Genomic DNA, 12,258 nt, shown 5'->3' on the forward strand with positions numbered 1-12,258 from the left:
ACACGGATTCTGTCACACTTCCCCTCGGGTCCTGAAGCATTAGAAGCTGCCTAAGAGGAAGTTAAGCTGGGGACACATTTTACTGTGACCTTCATGGGATCTGTTTACATAGCTTTTACTGACCACCCTGGGGCAGGAATGACTTCCAGGAATAATCCCACTGCCCACCTGGCATCATGACACTGAGCACTAGAGCAGCTGGGATGTGGGAGGAGGAGGAGGAGAAACAAGGTTTGAAATGTACAGAGCCGGAAGCTGATCTGTGGGAAATTCTTCCAATCATCAAATGCCTAAACTTATGAGCAGCTCAAAACGGAAGTTTTTCTTGTTAAGTGTATCATCAATAATGCAGTGGGAAAAAAAAATGCAGTGAATATAATTGCAAACTCCCTATGAAATGTAATTATTTTTCAAGTATGCCCATCTGTAACCAACAGAAATGATTCTGGCATGGAGAAGTAAATTGTAACAAAATTTTTTTCAGATTATACCAAAAGAGAGAGATAAAATCTGAAAAGAGGCAATATATGGGTTTGGGGATTAATAATATACTTAATGAGAAGAAGTGAAGTATATGAACACACTGGGAAAAAAATTAAATGTCTTGCTGACTTGACCAAAATACTGATATTAACAAAAATAACACAAATCTCATAATAGATCTCTACAAGACACTGAGGTCAGGTTGCCTGAGTATTGTCAATTCAGAGTATTTAAGATGGGTGTCTGAACATGAAACCTTGATATGCCCAGAAAATTTACAGCTTTTATATGAAAGAAACTTGATAGAGGTTTCCCCCAATTTGACAGCAGTCCTAAAAGTGTACACAGCATTACTAATAACAAACTGCAAAGCTGAAATTTTTCTACAGTATCAATAATGAAAACCAAATTTCCATCAACCATGCTAAAAGAAAATCACAATGAATTATCTTTCTGTCCTCTTGCTAGAAAATGATATTACAAGATTGTTGTCATATGAAAAGTCAAGCAAAGCATCTGCAGACAAAAATTGTCGGGAAAAAAAGTGTTACAGAGGTTTGTCAGGCAGTTAACAAAACGTTGTCAGTTTTCTGAATTATGTGAGATCTGAGGTATTTCTCAGCTTTTAAAATGTTATGTACTGTGTTTTCTTTCTGATTCTAAAGAACATTCCTTTCCTGATTCTGTATTCCTAATTTTCTGGGTTTTTTAAGTCCCCCCAAATTATATAATCTTCAAAAACCCACAAAACCTGGAGCCACCTCACACAAACACCCCCACACACCCACTCATCACATACATGAGAATCAAGAACTATAGGCTCATCAAGTAAAAAGAAGCACAAGACTCCTTTTCTAGAGACATGTGTGTGCTTTGGGGCAGCTCTTTTTATCAGTAAAAAGGTGCTGGTGAACATAAGTGCAACAGCTGACTTCCATTCCAGAATACTCAGAGAATCACAAAATTACCAGAGTTATTAAAAGCTTGATCCAACGAGAATGACTTTACTCAGTTAAGCTACTTTTGCTGCTGGTTCCCCCAGAGCCTTCCATTCCCTTAGTGTCACCCCCAAGGAAACTGCAGAGGACGGCTTGGGGCCATCCTGTCACCATTCCCTCAGACAGAAGGGATGGGTTTTCTTCCTCGTTAGTCTCTTGGGTATTTTAAGATTGTCATCATCTGTTATGCAAAAAACCCCACCAAACTTTCATTTTTTACCTTAATGTTTCATGAGGTAAACTTCTTTCATCTTGTTCTACTGACATTTGTGGAAAGAGGATTTTTTGAAAGTCTGTTGCTCAGAGTTAAGCAGCTACAACCTGCAGAGAGGTGCCTTATCCATTTGAATGTACGATAATATCCTCTTTGGTGGAGAGCTTCTAGTCCCACGATGGCTTTTTCCTGTGAGGCTGTACTAGAAGAAACATAAGAGGCATAAGGGTACGCCAGATGGTGAAAAATAGGTTTACGGCACCAAAATAGTGTTGTTTTTATTAAAAACTAGGCTAGCACTGAGTGCCAGAAGGTGTGAAACCCAGCTCTGAGTAACAACCTCCACATTTACGGTTAATCTTAGCCTGTATGAACCTCCCACCAGGTGAAGCAGGGTGGGCCCGCAAGCCTTGGAGGGGGGGCGTGGGGGGGGGCGGCGAGGGGGGCGGGGGGGGGTTGGCGAGAGGGCCAGGGGGAGTGTTGCAGGGCTGCCTGCAAAGGTTGCTGGAGGCACATGGGGGAGCCGGTGGGCCTGCTTCTTGGAGGGCCAGCCTGGCTCCCCACCCCTTCCTATTCCCATGCCCCACCATCACCGCACTGAAAGTCCTCAGCCAGGTGCTGACTCACCCACATCTCCTTCATATTGGATTCTGATGTCCAAGAACGGGTAAGGCTGAAAACTTGAACCTGGTAAGGCTGGAAACGTGACCTCCAAGCAGTCCTAGGCTTCTTCAGCGTTACTGAAGGTAACGGCCACGTCCAAGTTTTCCCCAAACCATTAGTGTTACTGAACCAAACTTGGGTCCGGCTCGCCTCACCGGCGCAGTAAAGCCAATCTACTGACACTGGGTCGTGGCGAAGGGAAGTGCAGCGTGAATTGCAGGGCCCCAAGCAAGGAGTCCACGCACCTAATGCTCAAAAGGCCCGAACTCCTGATGGCTTTCAGGGGAAGGTTTTTAAAGACAGGGTGAGGGAGAGGGTTGCTGGGTATGTGATCAGCTGGTGGACATTGTTCTGATTGGTTGGTGGTGAGGTAATCAGGAGTCAACATCAACCTTCTGGTTCCAGCTGGTCTGGGGTCTGCGTGCTTGTGGGCAGCAGACAGTTAACTTCTTCCACCTGGTGGGGGCTTCAGTGTCTGCAAAACAGCTCAAAGGATTTGGCTCTGAAGATTATCTATAGCCCTTGAGGAGGAACTAAAGGTCCTGACTTTGTTTAATGGCCTAACTATTATTTTGTCTTGTTTGACTGTTTTCCTTTGTTTCTGCATTTTCTCACTTCGCTGATTAAATATATTCTTTGAAACTCAGGGAAGGCCTAGGAGGCTAAGGTTTTCCTATAGACAAGAGGCAGATGGAGGACTTGGGGGGTGGTCTGTCCTGGGAAGGCCCAATAGGGTCCTGCTTGGTTACATTACCAAATGGTGTCCCTCAAACTCTCCAACTTAAGGGAAACCAGCATCTGAGAGGGTTAGGCTCCTCATCAAAAAAAATCCTTATTTATCTCCATTGCCATACTCTGAGTCAGTTAGCTGTTGCTACAAAACAACCAACCACAAAGCTTAGTGCCTTAAGGCACCAACTCTTGATTTAGCTCTGGATTCTGCAGACTGGTGATCTGGGCTGAGCCCCACTGATGCACCTGGCTCACACCCGCGTCTGTGATATCTGCTGCCAGGTTGGCTGGGGATAGGCTGGTCTGAGATGGCCTCTGCTGGTCAGGTTGTCTTTCTTCTGTGTGGTCTTGCATATCCCAGCAGGCTAGCCTGGGTTTGTTCGCAGGGAGGTGGCTGAGTTGCAGGAGAGCATGGTGAAACAGCAAAAATGCTCGCGGCCTCTTGAGATAGGCCTGGACCGGGAATAACGTTTTGTATTCAGTTGGTCAGAGCAAGTCCCAAGACCAGCCCGGGTTCAAGGGCTGCAGCTCTTGATGGGAGCAACTACTCTGCGTTGAAAATGGATGCAGGTACAGAGAGGATAATAACTGTGGCCACTTTTTCTTTTTTTAAATTTTTTTTATTAAGGTAACCTTCGTTTATGTAAGTTTCATGTGTACAACATTATATTTCTATTTCGGCTTGCGGGATCTTAGTTCCCTGACCAGGGATTGAACCTGGGCCCTCGGCAGTGAAAGCGTGGAGTCCTAACCACTGGACTGCCAGGGAGTTCCCATATTTCTACTTCTTTATACACTACAACATGCTCACCACCAAAAATTTAGTTTTCATCCATCAACATACAGTTGATCCCCTTTACCCATTTTTCCCTCCCCTTCCTTTCTTTCCCTCTGGTAATATTGCGGGACTGAGGGAACGAAAAGTGCCCATGAAACTGAGAAAGCATCTTGAGACCAAAAATTGAGGCAAGCAGCTCCATATAATCAATGGATCAGTTTATTATAGGGTAACTTACTCACAGGATGGGATCTGGATCTGGTGGACAGCAAATCAGCAGCACTGGTAGCTGCACTCTGTACCACTGAGGGACCATTGGGACAATTTTGTAGTTAATCTAGGGTATGGGTGTAGTTGCTTGGAAATGGGCCGTGCATTCCTAAATTAAGATTTATGAATGGGTAACTAGTCACATGGGTGCTGGGAATACATCACAAAAGGTTTTCATCACTGTTTGGGGCCTAACGGAGCATAGAGCCTACCAGGTCCTAATGATTATTAAACAATATCTATTAACTACAAAACCCTTGATGACAGAGAAGTGCTTCACTGCATAGTACAGTCCTGGGTAGGGTCAGTGAAAGGATGGGAGAACTGTAAGGGCCCAAGATGGCATCAGTTATGCTACCAGCCATACAGGTAGCCACTACTCTGTCCGCTGTATCTACGTGTTTGTTTTTGTTTCCTTTGGTTTGTTCATTTGTTTTTGTTTTGTTTTTTATATTCCACATATGAGTGAAATCATACAGTATTTGTCTTTCTTCGTCTGACTTATTTCATTTAGCGTAATACCCTCAAGGTCCATCCATGTTGTCACATGGATGTGATATATATATATCACATCTTCTTTATCCATTCATGATCATATGGCTTCTCTTGTCATTGATATAGTGAATTGCACTGATCAATTTTTGAATATTGAACCAGCCTGACATTCTTAGGATAAAACCCATTCACATATGATGTATTTTTCTTATTATGTATTATTGGATTTGATTTGCGCAAATTTTGTTAAGAACTTTTGCATTAATGTTCCTGAAATACATTGGTATATAGTTTTCTTTTCTTATAATATTTTTGTTTGATTTTGGTATAGGGTAATGCCGACCACCTCATGAATGATTTGGAAAATAGTCTCTCCTCTTGAATTTCCTGGAAGAGTTTGTGGAGAATTGACTCATTTTGTCCTTAAATATTTATTGGAATACTCCCATGAAGCCAGCTGGGCCTAGAGTTTTCTGTGTAGAAATGTTTTCAACAAATTCAATTTCTTTAATAGATATAAAGCTAAATAGGTTATCTCTTTCTTCTTAATTGAGCTTTGATAGTTTATGTCTTTCAAGGACTTTTTCCATTTCACCTAAGTTGTCAAATTTGTTGGCATAAATTTCATAATTTTTTCCAACAGATATTAAAAATACTATAAAGCCTCTAGAATGAAAACAGTGTAGTACTTGTACGTGAATAGAAGAGAAACCAGCGGAATAGATCAGAGAAAGTCTAGAAAGAGACTTTATCCACGCATAAGATTGACCATTTTAACCAGGTGTACAGTTCAGTGGCATTAAATACATTCACACTGTGGGACTTCCCCGGGGGTCTAGTGGTTAAGTCTCGGCGCTTCCACTGCAGCGGGCATGGGTTTGATCCCTGGTTAGGGAACTAAGACCTCACATGCCGCTCGGCGCAGCCAAGAAAAAAAGAATACATTCACACTGTTGTACAACCATCACCACCATCCATTTCCAGCACTGTTTTTTAATAGACTTTTTCAAAAATCCTACCTTTCATTCATTTAATGATTTCTTTTTTCTTTTTTTTTTTTTTTTTTTGCAGTACGCGGGCCTCTCACTGTTGTGGCCTCTCCCGTTGCGGAGCACAGGCTCCGGACGCGCAGGCTCAGCGGCCATGGCCCACGGGCCCAGCCGCTCCGCGGCATGTGGGATCTTCCCAGACCAGGGCACGAACCCGTGTCCCCTGCATCGGCAGGCGGACTCTCAACCACTGCGCCACCAGGGAAGCCCTCCCTCATTTGGTATTTCTACAGTTAGTACAAGACCATTTCTTTTCAGTGACTCAAAAATCCTCTGTGCTCCTCCTTTTCCTGCCTCCCTCTCCCCAGCCCCTGGCAACCACTGATCTTTTTAGTGTCTCCATAGTTTTTGCCTTTTCCAGATGTCATATAGTTGGAATCATAGAGTTTGCAGCCTTTTCTGATGGGCTTCTGTCACTTAGTAATATGCATTTAAGGTTCTGCCATGTCTTTTCATGGCTGGCTAGCTCACTTCTTTTTAGCATTGAATCATATTCCATTGTCTGGATGGACCACAGTTTATCCACTCACCTACTGAAGGACATCTTCGTTGCTTCCAAGCTTTGGCAGTTATGAATAAAGTGGCTATAAACATCTATATGCATGTTTTTGTGTGGAAATAAGTTTTCAACTCCTTTGGGTGAATACCAAGAAGCACAAGTAGTGGATCATATGGTAAGTGTATGTTTGTTTTCTAAGAAACCGCCAAATGATTTTCCAAAGTGGCTGAACCATTTTGCATTCCCACAGGCGATGAATGAGCGTTCCTGTTGTGCTGCATCCTTGCCAGCATGAGGTGTTGTCAACCCCAGAACTTTTTCATCATCCCAAACTGAAACTCTGGACCCACTGAACAATAATTGCCCTTTTCCCCCTTCCCCAGCCCCTGGTAGCCTCTATTCTCCTTTCTGTCTCTATGAATTTGACTATTCTCGATATCTCACATAAGTGGAATCGTGGCCATTTTTGCAAACAATCTGTCACCGCCTACTCTTAGGAACAGGTAGGTTTCTGGGACTCCAAAGTCTTCATCATCCACTTCTGTCCCACATTCTGGGCATAGCCATCCTTCCCAGAATCACATGTAATCTCCAAGACGCCTGGTCTCCTAGGGTGTGGTGGTGGAAGATCTTCCTCTACCTGAAGTTCAGGGTTCAACTTGAACTTGGGAGTGGTGATCAGTGCCCCAGGCAACTTAGCACAGACCTGCCCAGGCGCCTCTCTCTGTCCCTTTGGTGTCAGTTCCCTCACACTCCAGGGAGCAGACGTGACACCTTGAACATGCCCCAGATGACCAGGTCGTGGGGGATCAGGAGCTCAACTAGCTGCCCAGACCCATTGCCCTCTCCACACTCACCTGCCATCTCCCAGGGCTCTCCTGGCAGACAGCAACATGGCTGGCCTCTGCCACACAGCACCCTGGACACAAAGCTGTGGAGACCTGGGGAAGGAACTACTGAGGTGTCCCATCCCTTTCATTGACCTTCAAACTCCCTATGATAACAGCGTGACCTCCCAGCCTAGGACAGAGGAGAGGTGGGAGGGAAAAGATGTGGAGAAAGGAAGAGAGAAAAAAAGCAGAATGAGGGTGTGCAGTGAAGAATGAACCTTGCCCAAAGAAAGGCCTGGCCTTTGCCTCGGTTCCTGGAAGGTGATCTCTAAACCCTTAGAATGTCTTGCCTGATAAGAGTATCTTTGTTTACCTGGGGGCCTTAGGCCACGCCAGATAGGAGAACAACTTGATTTACAGTAGGGGCTTTGGGTCACATGGTATCAGCTCAGCCTTCAGAGGGTGGACAACCAACCATGTCTACACGACTAAGGTCCAGTAAAAACTCTGTACACCAAGGCTCAAGTGAGCTTCCTTGGTTGGCAATACTCCACGCATATTGTCACAGCATAGTTGCTGGGAGGAGTTAGCACTATCCATGACGCCACTGGGAGAGGACAAATGGAAGCTCCATGTTTGGACCTCTCTGGACCCTGCCCCCCTGCGTCTCTTCCCTTGACTGATTTCAATCCGTATCCTTTCACAGTGATAAACTGTAACCATGAGTATAAAAGCATTCAGTGAGTTCTGTGAGTCTTTCTAGCAAATAATCAGACCTGAGGGTGGTCCTGGGGACCCCTGAACTCTGCAGTTGGTGTCATAAGTGAGAGTAGTCTTGAAGACTGTTGCCTAATTTTACAAAGGGGGTACACAGATGGGGCATGCTAACATGTTAATAGTAAATGCAAGAATAATGGTCATAGCACCCTCAGCATGGAGATGTTTCTGGAAGAAACATCATGGTGGCTGCCCAAGGAGAATCACAAGCTCCGTTCAAACTTGTATTGGTTGGTGATGGACAAACTACATTCATGAAACGTCACCGACTGGTGACTGGAGAAGAACGTAGCCATGTTCGAGGTTGAGGTCCATTCTCTTGTGTTCCACACCAGCAGAGGACCTATTAAGGTCAATGTATGGGATATATTGAGCTGGTCAGGAGAAATTTGGTGGATGGAGAGATGGCTATTATATCCAAACCCAATGTAGAATTTTAATGTTTGATGTAACATAGAGAGCTTACAGGAATGTGCCTAACTGGCATAGAGATCTGGTACAAGTATGTGAAAACAACCTCATTATGTTGTGTGGCAACAAGGTGGATATTAAGGACAAGAAAGTTAAGGCAAAATCCATCATCTTCCATAAAAGAAGAATTTTCAGTACTATGACAGTTCTGCTAAGAGTAACTACAACTCTGAAGAGCCTTTCCTTTGGCTTGTTCAAAAACTAATTGGATCACAGGGAACTATATTCAATATCCTGTAATAAACCATAATGGAAAAGAACTGAATTACTTTACTATACAGCAGAAACTAACACAACATTGTAAATCAACCATACCTCAATTAAAACAACAACAACAACTAATTGGAGCCCTTAACTTGGAGTTCATTGCCATGCCTGTTCTTGCCCCACCAGAGGTTGTCATGGACCGAGCCTTGGCAGTGTAATATGAGGCAGGCAGAGCAGGGTCCCCGCAGAGTGCCCTGAAACCCCATCTCCACATGTGTCAGACACCTTTATCCTTTTGTGGCTGATGTGTAATTTTATGGTGTCCATGCCAACTGCAGGTCTACTGCTCTCATAATGCACATGCCTCCTTCAAATAAGAACTTCATCTTCATTTTCAAGTGTCTATAGGGAGAGATGTCTGGAGTCAAATATTCATTTGTATTACCATGAGAAATATCAACTTTTCATCTGCCCACTAAAGGAAGAGCTGCCAGATTCTTTAAATATAATTTCAATTGTTGTACAACTTTAAATGGATGATAAAAAATGTCAATTGCTTTCTCTTTGATGGTGACTATCAAGCATTTTGTTTATCATTAAAAAGTCTAGATCAGGAATTGTGTGTGGCCATTGCAATCATAAAACCTCATGTAAAAGTTATGTTGATAAAAGCTAACTGTGTACTAGATTGGTTAAAGACCACCAATCCCTCACATGCTAGTATTCACTTTGCAATGTGTCACTGCACTTTGTTCCTCCCATCCAAGGGTGGGTCTACTTCTCTACCCTCCTATCCCAGAGTCTGGACTAGCCTTGTGATCTGCTTTGGCCAATAGAAGTGGGTGGAAGTGACTTGAGACTCCCACAGTTAGCTCAGGAAGCTTGAGGCTTCTGCCTTGATTCTCTGAGAAGGTTCTGGTTGCCATAAAAAGAAGTCCACTTAGCCTACTAGAACACGAGAAGCCATGGAGGAGAGGAGACCTAAGGAGTCCTAGTCCACAGCTAGATATGTGAGTCAGGCCATCTGGAACCTTCCAGCCCAGCTGATCCTCCCTCTTGAGTGAGTCCAGTCAAAACTGGCAAGAGGAAGTACCCAGCCAACCAAATCATGACAAATCAAAATATTGTTGTTTTCAGCCACTATTCCTTGGGGTGGCTTGTTACACAGCAAAGGCTAATTAAAACGCAAGCTCACCTTATCATTAAAAATTGAAAAGATATAATAGGAGGGGGAAGAAGTGGGTGGGTGTAGAGAGGAAACAAAATTGGCCCTACCTTGATAATTACTGAAGCTGGGGATTATCTACTCATCTATTTTTGTATATGTTTGAAATTTTCCATAGTAAAAGTAAAAAATAAAAGGGAGGGTTGGAAAGATTTCATTAGAAAAATGTATATACATACTTGATATTCAACACACTTAATTTTTTTACATAATACACAGAAATGATTACATAATACACAGAAATACTTTTTTTTTTTTTCCAGCAGGCCACATTTTGACTCTCCAAATACTCTCCAGTTCTCCCCTGAATGTCTTAGAGATACTATATAAAATTTCTGGGTGTGTCATGAGGTGAACAAGGCCTAAGAGCCCGGCCTGACCCCCACCTCCAAAACCGGCTCCCAAGGCAGCTGGCGCCCCCAGCCGGCCCGGCTCCAGCGGGGCAGGAGCCCCCAGCCCCCCAGCCCCGGGGTGGGGAGGGGACGATAAGAAGTGCGGCCTCCCGGCCAGGCTGCTCAGCCCTCCTTCCCTCCTTCCTGCCGCGTCAGGTCAAGACTGCCCCGGACAGCCTGCCGGACCTGCCCGACGGCTGGGGCTCCGGCTCGGGGTGAGGGGGGGGAATGGAGGGGGGCGGATGGAGCTGAGAGGGGCTGGAAAAGGCGGGCCAGCCTGAATTACAACCCTCCAAGCCCTCCAGGGAGGGACCAGAAGCCCCGTTCACCAATCGGCCCCCCCCACCCCCGCAGTCCATCCTTGCAAGGGGACAAGCGCGCTGCCCTGGGGCTAAGGGTCGCCCGGGGGCTCGCAGGCTTCGAGAATTGGGGGACCTCTGCCCCTCTGAGTCACACTCTCGGGGACCCCCCGCATCCCCCGGCTCCGATCCACTCCGAAGTGAAGGGGTGCATCACGGGAGGCCGGGTGGCGGCAGCCAGCACAGTCCGCAGCGGGGCTCCGGGCAGTCGCGGAGGTGGGGCGGCTTGGGCCCCGCGGGGGGCACCACCGGAGGCCGCCTAGACCGGATTTCAACTGCCTTGTTGATCCCGTCCCCCCTTCCTTAAAGAATGACTGCGAGTTCTCTGGCCTCGAAGCCACCCTCTCAGGAAGCGCTTGCCTTGCAAGGACGCCCAGAACCCGCAGGGAGGCGAGGGAGGGTGGGGGGGAAGGGAGGAAGGTGGTGAGGGGGGAAGGGAGGAAGGTGGTGAGGGGGAAAGGGAGGGAGGAAGGAGGGGGGAGGGAGGGAGGGAGGGGGAGGGAGGAAGCGGAGGGGGAGGGGTGGGGGAGAGAGGGAGGGAGGAAGAGGAACGAATTGCATTGGCCCATCGCCTCCGCAACGGAAGACGCTGACACCCTCGGTCCGGCCCACTCCCCGGGGGCCCAGCGTTCCCGATCCCCACGCCAGGCTGCAAACTAATGAGCACACAGCCCCGCAGACTAGAACATAAACAAGGATATTTTATTACTTTTTTTTTTTGCACACTAATTAATAACGAAAAAAAAAAGCAAGCGGAATCCAAATATCCTCTCAGTTGCCATTTAGTTATATAAGAAGGAGGAATTAAGGCTAGTTGGCGTTAAAGACTTCCTCCAATGCCACGCTCCAAATCCAAGCCCCTGCACCGGCCTTAAATCAAAAGGGAAAGCAGGCACCAGCCGCCAAGCACAGAAAGTGGGGCAGATTTCTGCCAGCAGCTAACATGATAGCCTGCTTCTGGGGGACGACTGTCACAGGTCACAGAACTGGGCCCAGCTAAAAGTCACCAGCCCTGCACAGCTCCTGGTACACCCATTCGCTATTTTGCAGGGATGGGCTCCAGACAGCTTCCTTTGTAAGGTGCTCCCACCCCCGTCCCCTGGCCAGAGTTGCTGGCGCAGGGAGCAGACATCGGCCCCAAGGTACTGGGCCACCAAGCGTCCCCTTGCCCAGGAATTTAGGACTGGGATGGAGAAAAATAAAACAGTGTTTATGAAGAGCCAGAAAGCCATTCTGTGTAAGTAGCGGGGCTGTGGGATACTGTAGGCCTGAGAAGGCAAGCTCTGTGGGGGGACAAAAGGCGGAGGAGGAGAGAGAGAGAGAGAATAAAGAGATGCTGGAATAGAGAGGGGCAGGCCACAGCAGTTCTGCCTCTGCGTGTATTCCCTGCTGCCTTCCAGGCCTTTCGGAGGCCCACTGCAGCACCCTCCCATCTTCCAGAGCAAAAATCTCTGTCTTCTGATTCATCAGACACCTATGACCTATAACCTTCTTCGGAGGTTCAGTAAGCTTGAAACTTCTGGTACTTGTACTCAACGGAGTTCTAAATAATATGCCCTCAAATCAAACGCTCTTTCTCCCTTTACTTTTTAAACAAATAGATTTTATTTTCTAGAGCAGTTTTGGGTTCACAGCAAACTTGAGAGGAAGGTGCAGAGATTTCTCATATTGCCCCTGCCCCGACACATGCAGAGCCTCCTCCATAATCAACATGCCCCATAGAGTGGTACGTTTGTTGCAATTGATGAACCTACACTGACACATCATCATCACCCGAAGTCCATAGTTTACATTATGGTTCACTCTTGGTGTAGTA

At 46.2% G+C, this 12,258-nt stretch overlaps 1 pseudogene across 1 annotated transcript; it reads left to right on the top strand.

Annotated features, from left to right (window-relative positions):
* Positions 1-7,944: 7,944 nt before the first annotated feature.
* On the top strand, positions 7,945-10,302 carry LOC309796158 (GTP-binding nuclear protein Ran-like; annotated as a pseudogene). The gene is made up of 3 exons: positions 7,945-8,470; positions 8,608-8,680; positions 10,098-10,302. The product of its transcript is annotated as a GTP-binding nuclear protein Ran-like (transcript).
* The last annotated feature ends 1,956 nt before the right edge of the window (positions 10,303-12,258 follow it).

The sequence above is a fragment of the Mesoplodon mirus genome (assembly GCF_964341445.2).
Source record: "Mesoplodon mirus genome assembly, chromosome: X".
NCBI lineage: Eukaryota > Metazoa > Chordata > Mammalia > Artiodactyla > Ziphiidae > Mesoplodon > Mesoplodon mirus.